This window comes from Panicum virgatum, chromosome 7K, assembly GCF_016808335.1.
Source record: "Panicum virgatum strain AP13 chromosome 7K, P.virgatum_v5, whole genome shotgun sequence".
Taxonomy (NCBI): Eukaryota; Viridiplantae; Streptophyta; class Magnoliopsida; order Poales; family Poaceae; genus Panicum; species Panicum virgatum.
In genome coordinates, this window is record NC_053142.1 from 15,462,478 (window position 1) to 15,480,334 (window position 17,857).

Consider the following 17,857-nt stretch of genomic DNA (forward strand, 5'->3'; position numbering starts at 1 on the left):
GTCGGATTAACCGGCGTTAAGCGTTTTTCTGGCAGCTTTTCTCCAACGGCTACATTTGCTTGGGCTGCCTATATATACCCCCAAGGCCGGGTCATTTGAGTGTGCTGGAGTTCAAGGAAGTATACAAGAGCTAAAGATCATCTCCAACCACCATAGAGCTTCAATGTACATCATATAGGCTTAAGCACACTTGTGAGAGTGCTTAGTGCTTGTTATAGGGATTAGTTCTTGCGAGAGCTCCCTTGAGAGAAGTCTTGCTGCGGCAAGCAACTTGTGATCCGTCATGTGATCCTCCGTCTTGGTGTGGAGTGGCAACGACACTTTGTGCGGGGGAAGAGGAGGCCCCCTCCTTGGTGGAGAAGCTCCGTAGTGGATTTCGGCCGGGTGACTGAGAGAGACGGTGGCGGTGCACGAGACTCGGTGTCTTGTGGGCACTTGCCTTTGCTTGCCGGCATCGCCATTGGTGGCGTAGTGCAAGACGGTGATCGGAAGAGCCTCGGTGTCCCGTGGACGTAGGCGTTTATGCCGAACCACGTTACATGACCGTGTCTACTCGGGAGTTTGCATCCCTCTTGCACTTACCTCTTTACTTATCGCATTATGTTTCCGCACTTACTTTACCTTGCATACCTTTACTTTCCTAATTAGTTTGATTAGGATTAGCTAGGTTGCAAGTCTTTTTAGGGGTTAGTAGAGAGTAGCATAGATAAACCTTAGTCATAACTAGCATGCGTAGGACGTGTTAGGTTTATCTTATGCAAGTAGTTTGAGCTTTAGGTTAAAAAGCGATTAGCGACCCTATTCACCCCCTCCCCCTCTAGGATCGGACACCCCGGTGATCCTTACAATCACACAGCTCAAACCTCGATTTAGCGACCGGCAGCTCCTCTCTTCCATGCCATGGCTGTCTGGGGCCCTTGCGATGGATGTTGCAGGAAGGCAGCCTCGAGCCACACACGTAGGAGATACTTCGTCCCCCCCCCTTTCTCTCTATCTGTAGCCAAGATTGGCTTCTTGTCAGGAAGATTCGGATGGTCCATGCGAGGTTATGCGTGTTTCTTCTCACTATTATAAAAACAATTTGTAACACCGTCACGATTTTTCATGAGCAGACTAAATTAAATTTCACCCGTTCTTACAAAGAAAACAGAGTTACTATAGCATCTGACCCGTCACTATAAAAATATTTTTAGGGCAGGTGATGGCATAACCCGCCCCTACAAATATTTTTATGCAAAAAAATTTATAACTTTTCCTGTGATCTCAGAACATTTTCATTTAAGATGATCATTTAATGGTCTAGTTCTCAATAGCTATAACTACATATATAATATCTCATATAATTTAAGTCATACTTGAGTTTTCACAATCTTAATTTTTATATATACTGAAATTACTTGGACTAGTTTTTTGTTTCTATAGTTCACAATAATCATAGTGTACAAGTTTCACTTTTTTTATTTATTTTGCCATATGTAAAGTTCTAAATGAATTTTTGGTGAAAACAGAAAAAATATTTTTAGGGCGGGTGATGGCATCACTCACCCCTACTAATCAATTTCTGAGTTAATATAAAAAAATAACATACCCCGTAGAGTTAAAGTCAGAGTATAGTGTGGTGGTAAGGTACTCTGAGGTTTGAGGTTTGCAGTTCAAATTCCAAGAGATGCAGGTGTGCATATTTTTGTCAAAAAAATTGTAGCTCGACACTATTGGACCAGTGGTGGTGGCTAGAATTTTTTTTTCATTTTTATGTCGCTATACTCAAAATTTTTTATAGATTTTTTATATTTTCTGGAAAAGGATTGTAGGGGCAGGCTATGGCATGATCCACCCTTAGAAATTAGTTTCTAAGATTGGGTCACGCCATGATCCGCCTCTAAAAATATGTGTTTATCCGCTCTTAAAAATCTTTTATGTAGTAGTGTCTGGTTGTCTTCTCTGTAAATTTGTATGATTCTTTTTTTTGTTATAGCGCTAAAGGAACACTACAACATACTATTTATTCTGCGAGGGAATCATTCTGTCGCAGATCATTGAAAATCCGTCGCAATTCAATGTCCACGACAGTTTCAAATTTCGTTGTTGATTGAGCATCATTGATTAAATCAATCGACGGATCTTCAAAATCGTCACGGATCAATTAAATCAATCGTCGGATCTTCAAAATCGTCACGGATTGAAGCGATCCGTGACAGTTTCTGACTGTTGCAGAACAACCCGAATCCCATTTAGTCCAGTTCAAAGCCCAATTTTAGTGACAAAAATAACCATTGCGGATTTCTGCTGACATGGACAAAGATGTGGCGCCTATGCTCATGATGATGTGGCACATACATGGATGATGACATGTCACCTACGTGGATGATGATGTGGCACCGACGTGGATGATGACGTGGCACAGACGTGGATGATGACGTTACCATAGTTCTAGCTTACCTGATGTACACAGCCCGTAAAAAAGCAGGCCCAAAATTTTTCCAGCCCATTTCAAAATTACAATTCAAGAACATGAAGCCCAATTCCAAAATAACAATTCCATACATCTTCATAATTTTGTACACAAAACAAACTGAAGTGAACATAAAGGCATCACATCAAATACATTAAGATCATGTCAAGTTTCCCTCCAGCATTACATTAAAACCATAGAAAATAGATCATCTTAGCATACAACTTCTTCACTGCCAGGCCTAAAGCAACCCCTCTTTGTTCAGTTCTAATTCTCCCAGTTTTTCCTGAAATTAAGAGGCCAAATGTAATATCAGTGTTTATGGCACGAGCTTGAATCTAGTAATTAGCAGTGTATCCATATTGCAAGAACATAGTTTCGGTGTGTTACAAAAAATATAGTACCTCTGCAATAACCACCAAAAAGCTCATGCATTCAGGATATATAGTTAACTAATTATTCCAAATTTTAAGCACATAGTCCCAAATCAACAATATAGAATCGAACTATTGGGAAATATTTCTACTCCAGAAACACTAACCAGGCAACCAGACAAACATACATCAGTATAGGAGGACAATCAAATTTGTACCTGATTGTCACTGAACTGAACAAGTGTGAAACTGTTGGCCTGCTGCCTCTACTGCTTCCCTGCACAAACACAGAGTCTTTGTCTGCTAGTCTTCTGCATAATCAAACAGGCAGCATACAGATCCATAACCCCAGTTGTATGACCCAATTCCCTGCAGTGTAATTCAGCAAGGAGCTCGAGTGAGAGATGGAAAGAGATAAAGGAAAAGAAGATGGCATGTACTCTGAACAGTAGCTACGAGCTGCTTGAAGTGAACAGAAAGCTTGCGAGCTGAAGCTAGGAGGTTGCTGCTGCTGCAAGAATACGGACGAAAGGGCTTCTAAATGCTAGAAGAGACCAGCAGCAAAAACTCTGCAACGCCAGAGACCCGATGCAAGACTCACCGCACGAACATCAGCGGCCAGCTCTACAAGAATTCCAGGAATACCAACAGAACAACTCGAATCGACAAGAGATTCAAACCGCTACCTCACCACATCATAAGCAAATAGATCCGAGCAGAGGAACCTCAAAATATTAAGAACTCGTTACCAATTTTAGAAATTCGTGGAACCCTAGAAAAGGGGGAAATTTTGGGGAATAATCAAATCCGTGTGTTCAAATGAGGAATTTCCTAATGGATCATCCTAGACTCCATCACAAATGTCCTAGCACCGATTTGCCCCCAGAAATCTGCCCCAAATCGTAATCAAAAGCGACGAACGAAAAATCACCGAAAAACACTCAGAAAATAGAGAAAGAGAAAAAAGCGACCGGCGGGAGGCGGATGACGGCCGGGCTCCGACTGCCGCTGGTGTAGGCACCGCCCTATAGGCGCGGCCATGGAGCCGGCGACGGCGTGGGGAGCGGGTCAAAGGCCGTGCCCTCCGGCTACTGGTGGCTTCGGGCAGAGCCGTGCTGCAGTTACTTCTGCTGGCGGCCGGATGGTCGCGGGGGACTGGGACGGTGGGGCGACATCGGTGGGGAGTGGAGAGGCAGCGCCGCATCGCAGAGGAAGGGCAGCTGCCTGTCGCCGCAGCTGCACAAGAGGAAGAGGAGGGATATGTGGCTAGGGTTTCGCAGGTGCTGGAAGGATCGAGTATTTATATAGAGTGGGCGCAACATCGACCATCCAATTGCAAATCGACAGGCAGGAATGATTGGGCTGGTTGGGCCGTGTACGCCCTTCGAGAAAACAGCCTAGATGCAAGGTTTTTGGCCCGGTTATTGTTCTTTTTGTATTTTTCAACTAATTAATGCATTATTTGTGAAACAACTTAAACAAATATTTATCTTAAGTGACTAAATATATTTTAACATGTAACATACAACATATAAATTGTCATCTAGAAGTTTCAATAGACTTATAGGGAAAATTCAAATTTCTACTAGCCGTCTTATTATAAAATAATGATAATAATACCTAAAACTTCTCCAAAAATTATGTAAATTGGAATAGAATTATTTTATGAATGTACAAGCTTGACATAAAAGTTCCATAAGATTTTATGCAAATTGGAGTATACATTGTTCATAAACTAGATTATTCTCTCACATTGTTTCATACAACTCAACTCAAACTTTGAAATTTCATCAAGTCTTATATTGCTCATATACACTTACAAATTGGACACAACCTCACATTTACCCTCATATCAACATATGTGGGTTTTTCATTGCCACTTGTTGTGCAAAAATGTTGTTTTTGTATTACTTAAGAATAACTAATTAATACATCATGGTGAAGTAACTTGCAAACTAATTATCTTATGTACCCAATTCAAACAAACACTATTAAATGAAAGATCTTAATTTTATAAAACTTTAGAAAAAATCTCATCAAATTTGAAGTAACTATGATCGAGAACAACTAATTTCAAATTTTTATTACAGATTAAAAAGGAAAATATGAAGTATACACCAAGCTCGACGTGCCACGTGCTCATCGCGCGGGGGCCCGCTTGCTTCGGGCCATCACCCTCGATGCATCCTTTTTATTTTTCCGAATTAAACATGAGATGCTTTGTTAAATAAAATAATAACTAACCACAAACCCAAACTAAGCTGTGGTGTAGTGGTGAGGTGCCCCGACCCTCCTCCGTGAGACCTGGGTAAACCCGTTGGCGTGCGCATTATATTTTTTAATTCTAGTGGGTGCGGGTGTGGGTACGTACGGGTGAGCTGGCGGCCTTGCGCGTGCGGCCTGTTGACGTGGCCGAGGAGGCCGGGTGACGTGGCCGAGGCGGCTGGATGATGTGTCTCCGGTGAGCTGTATCTGTTTTCAATAAATATATTCTGTTACTAATACAACAACCAAATGCATGGTGCAGTGGTAGGGCATTTTATCGTTGAAACCCAAGACCAAGTTCAAACCCCCCTTGGTGCAATTTTTTTTATTTTTTTCATATGGGAACACGATAATTTTTAATTTATGTTCGCGACGGGTTTGTACAAACATTGCAGTGTTCTGGGGCGGACCGTGACTGAATTGATAATCCGTCGCGGTTTTCTGGGCTTAATATCCATAAGAGCAAATTCCTAATGTTTTCTGAAACCGTCGCCATAGTTCCGTCATAGAATAAATAGTATGTTGTAGTGTATCAAAGCCGTTTCAGTTCCTCTAAATTAAAAATTCAGGTTTGTGAAGTTTTTTTTTATTCCACCCAATTGAAACTGGCCCAATAATAAAAAAGGGTGTGGCATATGGTTTTTCTTCTCTTCAACCATGATCCTGGAACTACAGATAAAGAATATGAATCTCCCTTTCATGCAATGAGCAGCGTACAGGAATGCTACCTCATCTGCCGCAACGAGTCCAAGCGAGAGAAAATGGGTAAGCATAGGGGAGGCAAGCAGGAACTTGCATCTTACAGTCTTCTCAATGGACATTTTATCGAACATCATAGGGGCGTCACTCCAGCAGCTCAGGAGCAATGGAATGTTAGCAGCCGTGACGAACGCGCCTTTAGGCAAGGTGTTGAGAGTGGTCTCGTGGAGGTGCGGAGGAGGGCCAGCCGCCTTGCTCTCCTTCTCAGGCGGGCTCCTCGACGACCCTCGTCCACGAGCCGCGCCATTGGCCAACTCAGCCGCCCGGCCCCGCCGCTGTCACTCGTCGGCCTCCAACTCCCATCTCAGACTTTGCGAGTGGGATGGGGATCTGGACGAGCATGGCGTCGAGATAGGGTAGGCGGGGCGGGGTCTCCGCGCCGACCATGGCGGAACGGGCAGCGACGGAGGGGGATGGCATGGGGCAGGGTGGGGGTGGCGACGGAGAAGGTTGTCTCGACCCCATCGTCCGGGGGCGCCTCCCCAAGGAGGGAGCCATCGGTGCGTGGCGCTCTTGAGCCAGCCCGACCGTGGCCACAGGTGGCGGCCTAGGGCTGGGGCAGCGAACAGGACACGGCCGCGGCCGGCTCAGCAGCGACGGCTACGCGGGACATTGACGAGGGCGGCGAGGTAGGAGCGGGCAAGCGGCAGAGCAGGGGTGGCGACAAAGGTAGGGGCGGGCTGTGGCAGAGAAAGGTGGGTTAGAGGACCGAGGAGACGATTTGGATGGAGAGGCAGCCCGATCGGACGGCCGCTCTTTTTTTCGGGCTACGTGGTGCAGTGAGAGGCCAGGGAATGGCCAGAGCACGGACGCTGAGAAGCCAAAATGCCAAAATCGGCTTACCAGTAAACATAGTTTTTCAGAGGTTTAAATTGGCTTTAAATAAGCTAAAATATTACCAACCTCCGTTTCAAAATATTTGTCACTCCTCATTTTTCGTGTCAACTTTGACCAATCGTTTTTTTAGAATGTTTATCGATGTTTAATGTTTATATATCACTAGATTTGTTATGAAATAGATTTTATTATTATTATATATTTTTAAGTAATTACAAAACTTTTTTAGAAAAAATGTTTAGTCAAAGTTAGCACAATAAACGAGGAGTGACAAGTTTTGAAACGGGGGTCGGTATGAGCATTGCATCATTAGCTGCAGATATTGTCAGATGACCTAAGTATTTTGAGTTAAAAAGTCTGACCGTGCACTGGAGCACCCAACTTTCCTAGAGTAAAACAAAGGAAAAATGAAGCGCATCAGGAACTAGTCAATTGGAATTCCACTATTCCATACTGGACAATCGGCTCCCATCAAATCAATCACGAATCTGATATATCACTTGCTATCTAAGGCCGTGTTTAGTTCCTAGCGCAAAATTTTTTGCGTTGGAATCTTGTTAATTTGAAGTACTAAATGAAGTCTATTTATAAAACTTTTTATACAGATGGGTTGTAAATCGCAAGACGAATCTAATGATGCTAATTAATCCATGATTAATTAATAATTAGCGGATGGTTATTGTAGCATCACTGTTGCAAAACATGGATTAAGTAGGCTCATTAGATTCGTCTCGCGATTTACAGCCCATCAATGCAAAAAGTTTTGTAAATAGACTTCATTTAGTACTCCATGTATGTGTCGAAACATTCGATGTGTTGTTTTTTTTTGCGTTTACGGGGTTTATGGAGTGTAATCTAAACAGGGCCTAATTGACCACGAATCTGGAATATTCTCTGAATTCCTCGTAACTAAGAACATCCCTCTCAAGCACCAACCTACTCATGAAATCCACTTGGAAAATAACAATAACACCACAGAGCCAAAACACACCGGATCTATCACTCATGCGCCACGCCACGATCACACTCAGAACACGAAATCTTAGCAAAAAATGGCATCGAGATCTCTCTACGAGATCTTACGAGGGAAAAAATGGGTAATTTTTCTCCTGGACACTCTACAATGCTAGTTTTTGCTGGTGGACACTACTTAATTTTGTCTTTGCTCATGGAGACTCTTCAAGCATGCATATTTGCTATAAGACATTTTAGTCATTATAATAATCATTTTTAAAAAGAAAGTGGGAGAAAAGCTGCAAAATGACCAAATTACCCCTAACTTCAACCCATCCAAACCCGAGACCCCCCACCCCTCACCTCCACCCATCCGCCTCCCGCCCCCCACCCCCACCCCTTCTGCCGCGTTAGAGGCAGGGGCCGACGCGCCGCCTCCTCCCCTCTGGCGGTCGCCCCCCACCCCCACTAGCTCGATCTGGTGCTTGGGCGGCACCGGCGCTGGGGCACCCTGGGATAGGTTCGGCGATGCGCTGGAGCATCTGATGGTGTCGGCCCCGAAGGACCTCGGGCCGCGGCGGCCTCTGGCGGAGACGCGGGAAGAGGAGGCGGAGGTGGGGAAGGGGAAGGATGCGAGCGCTGCTGCCGCGGTGGCGGAGCTCGTGGCCGCCATGGCTCTGGGTCCGCGCGAAGGTGTGTGGTGGCGCGTGGCCGCGGGGCCGCCTCCTCCCCTCCGGCGGTCGCCCCCCACGCCCACCAGTCCGCTGCCTCGTCAGGGCTGGGGTCGACACGCCGCCTGCACCCATTCGGCGGCCGCCCCCACCCCCACCCGTCCACCGCCTTCGTCAGGGCAGGGGCCGACGCGCCACCTGCACCAGTCCGGCTGCCGCCCCCACCCCCACCAGTTCCGCTGCTCGTCAGGGGCACAGGAGCCGGCGTCGCCGCCGCCTACAAAAGGCCCCCCGACAGGAGACCGCCGCCACCAGGAGAACATTGCGGTGCGTGGCATGCGGGTGCTGGACGAGCGCTAGCGTGCAGGGGAGGAGGAGCACGGAGCAGCTGGTTGGCGGCCAGTCGGGCGCCCTGTCTGACCAGGATCACGGTGCAGTGTGGTGCCCTGGTGGCCCGTGGCCGGCGAGCTCTGCTCGCGGGGACAAAGAAACATGGGGGAGAGAGTAGAGTAAAAGAGAGGGAAGTCAAATAGCACTGCAGGGGGTATTTTGGGCATTTTACTCATTTTCTCTCTCCTCTAAACCATGATATCATTATTTTAATGACTAAAGTGTCTTGTAGGAAATATACATACTTAAAGAGTGTCCATGAGAAAAGACAAGATTGAATAGTGTCCACCAGCAAAAATCAACATTGTAGAGTGTCCAGGAGCAAAATTACCCGAAAAAAACAGCAGTATCCAGAAACTTGTCCATACCTTGGAATCGATGAGTCTCAAACCCCAACCCCGGCCAATGAGCAAAGGGCTGCCTGCGAGTGCTGATGTGCCGATCGATGGCCACGGGAGGTGCCAGCTTTTATAGCCCGGCACAGCGAACTGTCTGGAAGGATCGAAACCGAATCGACGAGTCTAGAACCCCCAACCCCCCAAGTGGAGATAGGAAAAGCGATGAGATTAGCTTTTTTGCGGAGGGAGGAGAGAGCGGCTTAGCGGGTGATTAGCGGGGGATTTGAGACGCGCCGAGCTGATTAGAGGATTGATAATTGCGGCGGGGAGCGATGGTTTGTGGCTGCTCACGCGGCCACGTCGACGCCCGGGATTTTAAACAGAACAGGTGTCGGGAGTGGAGCATGGGACAGGGAGCACTCGGTCCAATCAGGACCTGGCATTTTATATGCGCCCCCCTCCCTGTTGCGACTTGCGACTAAACTAGTTGCGGAATTACCAGAGTGGCCTGTGAACCTCGAAAGTTCTAGAACTTGTATCTGGTTTTCGAATTTTCTGCGCTTGGTGATCCAATGATACGCCGGATGTCTGTTAGGTTAGCCACTCTGCATGGCCTCCCTTTCATGATATTTGGTCGCCGTCACATTTTTGGGTCGCCGTCAAATGCAGCCCACAAAACAAAAGAGTTTTAAAAAATCTACATGCTTAGTACTGCCCCCATTCTCAAATATACTAACTACTAAGTTAGTTTGGTTTCATCATAAATAATATTTTTCTAACTTTAATTAAATCTATAAAAAGCTACAACATAAAATTTGTTTTTCACTCTTACTAGTGTATTTATTCATCATTTCATCATTGTAGAAATGGAATCCAAGGATAACTAAAGCCGCACTGGGCCTCATCGACAGTGGGAACGCGACTGCAAGGCCATCATTGATGCTCTCAATCTCCTCGAGGAAGAGAGGCCTCTTGGGCCGGCCGACGCCCTCCTGCGGACTTTAGCAATTGACTCTCTTGAGCTTGCAATCAAGGAAAAGGTTGCTTATTGGAGGCAACACAGCAAAATTCGCATTGCCGTCGAGGGGGACGAGAACACCAAGTTTTTCCATGTCCACGGTATGCGTAAAAACACCATCCATTTGTTGGAAGATGGTGACCGTGAGGTCACTGACCACGATGGGAACTTGGGAAGGCTGCCGTTCTTCTCTCTTACTACTCCAACCTTTTGGGCTCTGCTTCTCAGCCTTCCTGGAATTTCAATCTCTCCGAGCTCTACACTGATCAGAATGCCTGGGATCCTAGTGCCCTTTCCCTCCCCTTCTCTGCTTCTGAGACTAGCAGCGCCTTCCACGGCATGAATGCAAACTCTAGTCCGGGTCCAGATGGCTTTGGCCCTAGCTTCTTTGCGACCTACTGGAATCTTGTCCTCCCTGATGTTCATGATCTCTTCAGTTCCTTTTTCTCCCATGACCTCTCTCTCGACGGGCTGAACCGTGATTTTCTTGTCCTCCTCCCCAAAAAGGACGGATCTTGCTCAGCTGCAAATTTCCGCCCTCTCTCTCCAAACAACTCTTGTGAAATCTCTTGCAAAAGTCCTCACGAACAGGCTTCAGCCTTTTTTCCCTCTCCTTGTCGGCCCCGATCAGACAGGTTTTATCAAGGGGCACTGCATCTCTGAAAATTTTGTGTATGCCGCTGAGCTTCTTAGCGGCTGCCACCATCGCAAATCCCCTACCATTGTTCTTAAGCTGGACTTCCATAAAGCTTTCGATTCAATTTGCTGGGAAAGTCTCAATAGAATCCATTGTGTTCGTGGCTTCGATGATCGGTGGTGATCGGTGGTGTCTCTAGATCAATTCCCTCCTCTCCACCAGTCGCACCACAATTCTTCTGAATAACACCCCCGGCCGCTGGTTTAAGTGTAAGCGCGGCCTTCGTCAAGGTGACCCGCTCTCGCCTTATCTCTTCATCATTGTCGCAGATGTTTTGAAACAGCTTATTGGCTCCAAATCAGCCACGCTAAATCACCCAATCATTCCAAACTTCCCTGTCCCATCCTTCAATACGTGGATGATACGTTGATTCTTCTCCGTGGTAGTCCTGCTGCTGCCTCCACCCTTAAGGATGTCCTCGATGACTTTGCCGCTGCCACTGGGCAGCGCATCAATTACCACAAATCCACCTTCATCCCCATGCACATGGATGAGAACGCCTGCGTAGCCATCGCTAACATCCTGGCCTATCCGATTTTTTCTTTCCCTCAGCCTTATCTCGGGCTCCCTCTTTCCGCCACCAAACTGCGGAATGCAGATTTCCACCCTCTTATCGCCAAATGCGACAAGTACCTTGCAGGCTGGAAAGAAAAACTTCTCTCCACTGGCGGTCGCCTCGTGCTAACCAATGCTGTTCTCAGCAGCCTCCCGGTCTACTGGATGTCCTCTCTGTTGCTCCCAAATGGTGTTATAGATGCCATTGATCGCCGCCACCGCGCCTTCCTCTGGACCGGCGAAGAAACTTGTTCGGGCGCCTGCTGCCTCGTTGCTTGGGACAAAGTGTGCTTGTCTAAGATTGAAGGCGGGCTTGGAATAAAAGATTTGGCTACCCAAAATAACTGTTTGCTACTCAAATTCATTCACAAGCCTCCACCTCTCTGACTCCCTTCCGTGGCGCGATTGGATTCTCGACGACCTTAACTGTGATCTTGGAGATGGTCTCCCAGATGATTCCTTCCTCCGACATCTTGTGGTTACCGAACTCCAGCGATACCGTACACTTACTCGCGTTCTTGTAGGAAATGGCTGCTCCACCTCTTTCTGGTTTGACGACTGGCTTCCTGATGGTCCGCTTTACCTCCATTTCCCAGCTCATCTCTCCCATGTGGTTCGTCCCTTTTACTCTGTGGCTTCTGCTCTTCAACCATCCCTAAACCTCAAGCTTCGACCATGGCTCAGTACTGTGGCTAGCCTTGAACTCACCTCCCTGAGGGAGCTCATCGCTGGCCGAACCCTCTCTGCTGAGCCGGATGCACGTGTCATGACCTGGGATCGCGAAGATGTGACCTTTTCTTCTTCTGCTTGCAGGTGCCTAACTGCAACTGGGGAGCTCGATGCCAATGGGGAGCGTATCTGGGTGACAAAGATCCCATCCAAGGTGAAGTTCTTCACATGGCTGTTCTGCAACGACCGGCTGCCGACTCGAGCCAACCTCCTGTACAAGCACATTCTGCGTGACGAAGATGCTTCCTGCCCTTCCTGCTCGACCCCAACTGAATCTGCAGCACATCTTTTCTACGAGTGCTGCAGTGCCCAGGATGTTTGGTCGGCGCTCTCCATCGTGACTACGGGCGCTACGACAGCCTCTCCTTGGACTTGTCACTACCCCCAGCACCTTCCGGCTGACGTTTGGGATGATGTACTTCTAATTATCCTACAGGTTCCATATGATCACCCATGCCCTCTGAAATCTTCTCCCCGGCCTTAGGTTGCTGCTGATAGAATAATTTAGAGACAACAAATTCACGGTCCTTCTCATCTTCCCCAGTGCCAATGTGGTATTGGTGCATCACCCAATTAGTCTTTTCTTGCTTCCCACCCTTTACATAGCTCGCATACATAACCATTATTTTCTTGCAACCAAGGTGTGTTCCACCTATTACTACTGCTTTTGTCCTGCCAGTCTTGTTCCAACGAACCTCACCAAGCTTATCGGTATTTATCTTCTGACGCTTCTTAGTCCCATTGGTGTAGGCCTTAAATGTTCTGTGGAAGAAGTGTGATACACTTCCATCCTGCTTAACTCCTGAAGCAACATGGTTATCCAGTCAAAAAGCATGAAGGCATATCTGTTGGCAAATTACTCCTTTGGCAAGTGGATATGAGTTCAGGGCTATGAGCCACATCAACAGCAGGTAAGACTGAAAATAGTAGTTATGGAAATGGCATGTTCTATTCTTCCTCCCAATTAAAACATTGAATAGTGAGGTTGAAAGCGATCGGGTGCTCTAGCCTAAGAGAGGGAGGGGGTGAATTAGGCACTAATAAAAACTTTGACCTATGGCTCCAACTAGTTTGCACAAAACTTAAATTAAAACATGCTATCTAGATGTGCAACTAGGTTGTTCTAGTGTGAAACCCCTATCCCAAAAGAGTTTAGCAACCTATAGCCTTTCCTATCAAGAAACTATTCTATGAAAGTAAAGGCACACAAATTGCTAGAAAGAAATGCGGAAGCTTAATGAGCGGGATAGGAGATAGCAAACTCTTGACGCGGGTGTTTATCCCGTGGTTCGGTTAGCCACAAAGGCACACCTACATCAACGATGTTGTAGCACTCACTAAGAGCATTGCTACTCGGCCACCAAGTCTCTTCCGTGAACACAATCACGGTCAACTTGGCCCCGGGTTCCACTATGGAGCTTCTCCACAAAGGATGGGGGTCTCCACGTCCCCCGCACAAAGTGTCGTCGCCGCTCCACACCAAGTCGGAGGGTCGATGACGTTGCCGGTGAGCTTCACGCTCCAAGGTGCCGGCGCACCAAGCTCTTGTTTTGGTTCACTAGAGAACAACAGCACAAAGGCTCAAGGCCTTGCTATCACACTCACTAAGAGCTAACCTTTACACAACTCTCTCAAAGTGTGCTAAGGGCTAAGGATATGATCTTGATGCTTTTGTATGGCTTGGAGATGTTCTTGGGTGTGTGTGGGATGTCCAGCAACTCCAGCAATCTTCAAATGGCCGGGGTGAGGCATATATATAGGCCACCAAGTCTTGTATCCGTTGCTTCAACGGTCAGCAGAAAATCTGCGTATCATCAGATGAACCGATGCCTCTGGCATGGGTAGCGTCAGTTCATCCGGTCACTCTAAGCAACTGAAGTAGCCGTTGGCTTCTCTGACACAGTTGCAGCGACTCCAGGGACCATTGGTTAAACCGATGCTTATGGCATCGGTTCAACCGGTCACTCACAGCAACTTGTTGGCCTCTTCTCTTCTGCTGACGTCAATGCACCGATGCAATACTCTGATGCACCGTCGGTTGGACCGGTGCTGAAGAAACTTCTCCTGGGCACTTGACATCGTCTCTGGTACACAATACGCCCAATGCACCGATGCCCTTTCTTGGACCGTCGGTTCAACCGGTGCCTATAGGCTGACTTGGCTTCGATTCGCTTCTGCACCAAACATCATAGCGTCGGTTCTTCCGACAAGCTTCGGATGCACCGATGCTTAGGCATCGGTTTTTTCGGTGCTCCTGATCCGAAGAGCGGAACCCCCGTGGGGGCAGCCCTTCGGGCCTCACTTTGCCTATCTTTTCTTTCTCTTTGTCATCACTTGAACCTAAAAGCCTGAGAATGATCATCTTAACAATCATATTAGGCCAAGTGTTGTATTGTCATTCGATCACTAAAATCACTCGAAATGGCATAAATGGTGCCATGTTCGTTTCAGAGGTCATGTTTAAATGAGATGGCGCATCTGCCCCAGTTTTAAAAAGAAAAAGGCAATATAACATGGTATATGGGCTACTAGTCTACTACATGCACATTGGAGAAGAATTTGAAGAGGTGGTAATGCAAAGATACTAAGAGAGGGAGAGAAGATACACTGAAAGCAAGGAGGTAAAAACGTTGGGAAGAAAAGGTAACCACCTTCGCTACACAAGACATTTACTAGATAATCTCCGTGAGTGTGTTTGCTTACCTGAGAGTTTCTGCGGATGAGTACAGCATAAGCCTTCATTTGAATCAATAGTGGGAATAAACTCATCGATAAATGGATGAGGTTTGACACCCAATTTCCCAATTTCCACTAGCAAATGGCACAGCAATTCCTGGTCCGATGGATCAAATTTCACGCCTTTTGGCAAACCAGGCTGAAAGTGATCGGGTGCTCTAGCATAAGAGGGGGAGGGGGTGAATTAGGCACTAATAAAAACTTAGACCTATGGCTCCAACTAGTTTGCACAAAACTTAAACTAAAACATGCTATCAATATGTGCAACTAGGTTGTTCTAGTGTAAAACCCCTATCCCAAAAGAGTTTAGCAACCTATAGCCTTTCCTACCAAGAAACTATTCTATGAAAGTAAAGGCATACAAATTACTAGAATGAAATGCGGAAGCTTAAAGAGCGGGATAGGAGATAGCAAACTCTTGACGCGGGTGTTTATCCCGTGGTTTGGTTAGCCACAAAGGCACACCTACATCCACGTTGTTGTAGCACTCACTAAGAGTATTGCTACTCGGCCACCAAGTCTCTTCCGTGAACACAATCACGGTCACCTTGGCCCCGGGTTCCACTAAGGAGCTTCTCCACAAAGGATGGGGGTCTCCACGTCCCCCGCACAAAGGTGTCGTCGCCGCTCCACACCAAGTCGGAGGGTCGATGACGTTGCCGGCGAGCTTCACGCTCCAAGGTGCCGGCGCACCAAGCTCTTGTTTTGGTTCGCTAAAGAACCACAGCACAAAGGCTTAAGGCCTTGCAATCTCACTCACTAAGAGCTAATCCTTTACACAACACTCTCAAAGTGTGCTAAGGGCTAAGGATATGATCTTGATGCTTTTGTATGGCTTGGAGATGTTCTTGGGTGTGTGTGGGATGTCCAGCAACTCCAGCAATCTTCAAATGGCCGGGGTGAGGCGTATATATAGGCCACCAAGTCTTGTAGCCGTTGCTCCAACGGTTAGCTGAAAATCTGCGTATCACCGGAAGAACCGATGCCTCTTGGCAGGGTAGCGTCGGTTCATCCGGTCACTCATAACACGAAGTAGCCGTTGGACTCCTGATGGCTGACGCAGAGACCACCGGTTGAACCGATGCTTTGCACCGATGCCTCACCGGTTCAACCGGTGCTGAAGGAATCTTCTCCTGGACGCTGACGTCATTACACTGGTGGTATGCACCGATGCACCGTCGGTTGAACCGGTGCTGAAGAAACTTCTTCTGGGCACTTTACATCGTCTCTGGTACAAAGGACAGCCATTGCACCGATGCCCTATTTTGGACCGTCGGTTCAACCGGTGCCTATAGGCTGACTTGGCTTCGATTCCCTTCTGCACCAAAGTATCAAGGCGTCGGTTCTTCCGACTACCATCAGATGCTCCGATGCCCTGCCGTCGGTTCTTCCGGTGCTCCTGAATCGAAGAGCTTTCAGGGCGCTGCCCTGAGACCCGCGAGGGGCTGCCCTTCGGGCCTTGCTACGCCTATTTTCTCTTTCTCTTTGTCATCACTTGAACCTAAAAGCCTGAGAATGATCATCTTAACAATCATATTAGTCCAAGTGTTGTGTTGTCATTCGATCACCAAAATCACTCGAAATGGCATAAATGGTGCCATATTCGTTACACAGGCCACTCATCAACAACCTACACCAAAAACCACACACAACTATGCCATCAGGATAATAAATAAAAATTTGCAATGATGAACAATGTAATCCTGCTGATTAACATATGATTAACCTCCAGATTATAAAATTTGCAATGATGAATAGTGGGAATAAACTCATCGATAAATGGATGAGGTTTGACACCCAATTTCCCAATTTCCACTAGCAAATGCCACAGCAATTCCTGGTCCGATGGATCAAATTTCACGCCTTTTGGCAAACCAGGCCACTCATCAACAACCTACACCAAAAACCACACACAACTATGCCATCAGGATAATAAATAAAAATTTGCAATGATGAACAATGTAATCCTGCTGATTAACATATGATTAACCTCCAGATTATAAAAAAAAGCATTGCAACATTTAATAGATTCAGCCTATCAGAGAGCCAAAGTTGGCTTCGCAAGCATGACTGTATTATGGAAATGTAATTAGTAAACAATACCAATACCATCAAGGTGAAAACAGCTCTGCTTAACAAATTTATGGGGGGTTTAATGCCTAGTCTTAAAGCAAGTGTCCAAATTGGACATTCCTTAGAGTAGAGTAAGATCTATAGAACATTGGGAAATTTGGATTTAATGAGGGAGGAAAACTTTAGATATGTCAAATGAAATTGAGGTTATGAGATACTGAATCCAAGTTTACTTACATACATGAGAAATGTAAGATTCTTACATCACTGTTGTCGATAATGTAGTTGCATTTTGGGCATTCCTTAGTTGGGTTGCTCTGCCAGGTATGTGTGGTATGGTGTGTAGGTCCAGAAGCATTTTTAATTTTTGAAGCCATTCTTTTGCAGTCAATCAACCATGAAGGCCTACAACAAACATATATGCTTAAGTGAGATACATACAAACAGCAACACATCATTCATTAGATCCACTGTGTACAAAATTTTATACATTCAACTGGAAAGACCATTTTTGAAGCCTAAAAGATAGTACAGGTAATACAAAGGCCCAAAAATTTAATATATGAAGCCAGCATCGTATATCAACACCAAAAGAAAAACCCGAGCAGTATGTACTCCGATCCCTCACGCTCACATTTCCTAGGGTAAAAAGAAACATACTGCAATCTTTGGCATCACCATTACTCCAAGCCCCAATCAAAGCCACGATAGCAACACAGTATGTACAATTCGATGGCAACAGAATCAAATTGATGCTACAAGAGATAGTTATTAAAACCTACATTTCTCCCCCTGGCAACTGGGAAGTTAAATCTGCTATTTCATTTATTCTCTCCGAACCCCTATTCCATCTCCATATTCTAACACCATCAGTGATCAATCCATGGCAATCATTGAACATCACATAACCATCAAATCTCTACATAACGAAATCTGCACCAAGCTCTAGCTAGAATTGGGCCACGTCGCCTCCAAAACATCGACCGTTAGATCCGACATCTACGGTAAA

General features: G+C 46.4%; 1 long non-coding RNA gene across 1 annotated transcript; it reads right to left on the minus strand.

Moving 5' to 3' along the window:
• Window positions 1-2,506: 2,506 nt before the first annotated feature.
• LOC120642916 lies at window positions 2,507-4,085 on the minus strand. Its single transcript, XR_005662788.1, has 2 exons — window positions 3,045-4,085; window positions 2,507-2,738 (listed from the first exon to the last, which is right to left on the minus strand). It is a non-coding gene; the product is annotated as an uncharacterized LOC120642916 (long non-coding RNA).
• Between the last annotated feature and the right edge of the window lie 13,772 nt (window positions 4,086-17,857).